This window comes from Piliocolobus tephrosceles, chromosome 5, assembly GCF_002776525.5.
Source record: "Piliocolobus tephrosceles isolate RC106 chromosome 5, ASM277652v3, whole genome shotgun sequence".
Taxonomy (NCBI): Eukaryota; Metazoa; Chordata; class Mammalia; order Primates; family Cercopithecidae; genus Piliocolobus; species Piliocolobus tephrosceles.
The window spans coordinates 30,536,117-30,540,242 of record NC_045438.1 but is presented as its reverse complement, the minus strand read 5'-3'; the positions used below and the strand labels follow the sequence as shown (position 1 = coordinate 30,540,242).

General features: G+C 41.2%; 1 pseudogene; it reads left to right on the top strand.

Annotated features, from left to right (window-relative positions):
• Window positions 1-1,776: 1,776 nt before the first annotated feature.
• Window positions 1,777-3,917, top strand: LOC111554884 (annotated as a pseudogene).
• Window positions 3,918-4,126: the final 209 nt, after the last annotated feature.

The following is a 4,126-nucleotide window of genomic DNA, read 5'->3' as shown; positions in this document are numbered from 1 at the left end:
CCCACTTATCTTGCTCTAGGAATACCATGCACTGTTAAGCATGTTCATAGCTCTTGGTGGCTCAGGCTCTTATCATTGCCACTTCTACAGTGCGGTTCATTATCATAATTGCACCCACCTGGCTTCTGAAGCTTCAATGCCACCACCTGGCTTCCATTATTACCACGGCTTTCTGGGAGCGCAGTTCTGTAAAGCTTCTGCTATCCTCAGCCCTGAACTCCGGAGAAGACCATCACTGAACTCCACAACAACTCTGGCTGGCATCCTCTCACTAGTACATTCATTACGGGTCTGACAAACTGCTTCGTTGGCTTTCCCAAAGAATATATCCAGTTGGTGAACTTTTTGGCCTTACATAGTATATCTTGCCACTGCAGCCTGCTTGCTGCTATGAGCCTCTTGATCTCCCTCGCTCAACTTTGTACCATGGAGTTGTGGAATTTCAAATAAAGTGAGTGTGAGCCATCATTTTCCCAAAGTTTTCAAAGCCAGCCTAGCAATGCATTAGTATCATCTTCAGTGGATCCTACCCGTGTTAAATCCTGTGTTAAAGAAGAGGGCTGCCATATTGATAAACTCTTTATGGTATTGAATATTGTCTATGATATTCAATTCCCCTTAATTCAGCACATTCAGAATTCAGTTCCTTAATTTCTCCCCAGAGACTCTGGTATATGTGAGCTGTATCCTGTGTCTCATTTGATCTAAGTCCTTTTTCTCCCCTCACAGGCCTGATGCTCACGCAACTCAACTGTGTTGTCACTTGACCCTACTTATTGGTCTGGCTGACAGGGGACAGGGGAGCTGCATCCAGAGGTGAGCATGTGTTTTTTTTTTTTTTTTGTAAGATCTCAGCTCATCTTCAAGGTGGCGGGTACTAGTCTTGAAAAAAAAAGAGTGGGCCTAATTCTGCAGGTTTGGAGTCCTGTTTTCTAGCAGAGAATAGGTAGCTTTTGAAGAGTATTCAAAAGCTGAGATATCTTTGTCTGAGATATGGGGCCTGGACCCAAGGCAGAACAAGACATTGTGTGATACTTCATGTGATAAGTCGTTCCTTAATTCTTTGATCATCTCTGGGAAGAGCATGAAGCTGTATTTTTGACCTTTTGAACCAGCAGCAGGGAAAGTTGTTGCTTGTATTACCTTTCGCTTTCTGTGTTTCACATCCCTTTTCATTGTTCTTGTGATATCATTTCCCGTCACATGCCAAAAACATCCTAAGTACTTCTGTGTCCATCTGTTCCTGTGGAACCCCAGAGCAGTCATAAAACATATTTTAAAATAGTTGTTTCTTAGGCTCCAGCGCGTTTGGAAATCTGCTTCCTAAATATAGTTACTCACAAAAGTTCCTCCTTTAGTTACAGATACTTTATTAGATTTGTGTTTGAGGAGTGGGTGAAAAGAAGGGGAGTGGTGGCAGGAAAGAAGAAAAGAGTATGGTTGGGTTGTGCCCAGGATCCATGAATCCTAAATGGACTGCATCCAAAATGAATTACTTCAGGGGCTTCTGCAGCTGCTTGTAAATACAGGTAGTTAAAGAAGTAGCATGATATGGCAAAAAAAGGATTTGGAATCAGAATGCCTTTATTGAAGTCCTAGCTTCTCTATGGAAAGTGGGATGACTGTAGTCAAGTCATTTGACTTCTTTCTGTTGTGGTTTCCACATTTGAAAAAATGAGAATAATAATACTACCTGCCCTGCCAATTTCAAAAAGAGCTGTTTGAAATATTAATTAAGATTCTGGACATGCCTTTCCATCTGGTGGCAACCATCAGGTAAGCCAAGATGGGTGCATACAAGTACATCCAGGAGCTATGGAGAAAGAAGCAGTCTGATGTCATGCACTTTCTTCTGAGGGTCCGCTGCTGGTAGTACCACCAGCTCTCTGCTTTCCACAGGGCTCCCTGCCCCACCTGGCCTGATAAAGCATGCCGACTGGGCTACAAGGCCAAGCAATATTAAGTTATATATAGGATTCGTGTTCACCATAGTGGCTGAAAACGTCCAGTTCCTAAGAGTGTAACTTATGGTAATTCTGTCCATCATGATGTTAACAAGCTAAAGTTTGCTCGAAGCCTTCAGTCCTTTATAGAGGGGCGAGCTGGACACCACTTTGGGGCTCTAAGAATCCTCAATTCTTACTGAGCTGGTGAAGATTCCACATACAAATTTTTTGAGGTTATCCTCATCCATCCATTCCATAAAGCTATCAGAAGAAATCCTGACACCCAATGTATCCCAAACCAGTCCACAAGCACAGGGAAATGCGTGGGCTGACATCTGCAGGCTGAAAGAGCCGGGGCCTTGGAAAGGGCCGTAAGCTCCACCACACTATTGGTGGTTCTCGCTGGGCAGCTTGGAGAAGGCCCAATAGTCTCTAGCTCCGCCGTTTCTGCGAATACAAGTAAAGTTTGTACAATTCATAGCTAATAAATAATTTAGAACAGTGGAAAAAAAAAGAGAAAAGATTCTGGACATGAAACACTTTGTAAATCTTAAGGGACCATTTAGGTTGGTGATGATCTTCCTGTTGCAATTAGCATTGAATAGTTATGAACTAAAGGCAAGCTATTCCTAAAGGGTGAATTTGCCACTTGAGGTGATGGTTTCTTTTCTGTAAAATTTCTTGCATTTTATTTTTTAATGTTTCAAACTAAATAAATATTGTCAAATGAAACCTGGAAATATCTTATATTTTAAATTAATAACCATTTCTAGTTTCATACCACAAATATTGAAAAAAAGTGTTTATATCCTCAGGAAAAAAAAATCTACAGATTATAACCACAGAGAAGGCAAACTGGTTTTTCCTATGCTCCTCAGCACGTGCTACCCAGAGGCATAGCTGTATAAATTTGTAGACATATCTGAGGATCCAAAGTAAACTTCTAAATATACAGAACTCCATGCAAGAAAATGATCCTTTATTTTAAAGTAAAAGTTGTGTTTAAAAATAGAAGTGTCTTTTAATAAGTTCTGTGCTGAGATAAACAGGTCTGCCCTCTCTCCACCTCTCCCCACTATAATTATATTCATTCCCCCTCAAATCACATGAGATTTCTTTCTTGCTTAACATTACTTCTTTCTGCCTCATCCTGGCTTATTCTCACTTCCTCTGGGTCTGTTGCTCCCAGGTGACATGTAGAACTTTCAGGTAATAAGCAATATTTAACTATCCTTTCTTAAGGAAGATTCTGGATATTCCTTGTTTCCCTTTCCTCACTTTCAATATCTCCTGTATCTCCTGTTTCTTTCTTTCCAAAAATGTATTATTATTATATAATATACATAATGTAATGAGACCCAATAATACAAAGCGTTATCAGGAATAACTAAATATTTTGCCGATTTAAAATTACTCTTTAATAGTAGAAAGAAATCTTTGAAAGATATATTATCCTACTAAAGAAACAGCACTTGAAATGATTCTCTTGGATATATAACAAGCTTGCAATGAAAAACAATTAAGCTCATAAAAATATAATCCCTTGGCTTGCCCAGCATCTTACCTGTCCTGCCAAAGAAAAGAAAATGTGCTTATCAAATCAAAGTATTCCAGTTGGTTGTTCTTCTTAATTAAATCACTGGCATAACTGCCAAATCCATTCTCTTGGGTGGCATGCCACACACTCCTAATAGAACCAAAACACTAGGCATGTTAACAAAGGTGAAACCAAGACAGAGCAGGGAACTGGACAAGTCCAGTGTTCCCCTAAGCCCAGGGGAAACAGGGCCCCTGCTGAGATCGCCCACATTTCAGCCCTATGATCCTCTGTGGGGGATACGAGACTTTCAGAGAGGCATGTGTTTTCTTTTTGTTTGTTTGTTTGCTTGCTTTTTTGAGGCAGAGTTTCGCTCTTATCACCCAGGCTGGAGTGCAATGGCTCAATCCCGGCTTACTGCAACCTCCACCTCCCAGGTTCAAACGATTCTCTCGCCTCAGTCTCCCAAGTAGTTGGGATTACAGGCGCCTGCCACCATGCCTGACTATGTTTTGTATTTTTAGTAGAGACAGGGTTTCACTATATTGATCAGGCTGGTCTCGAACTCCTGGCCTCAGCCTCCCGAACTGCTGGTATTACAGGCATGAGCCACCGCATCTGGCCGCATGTGTGTTTTGGAAAC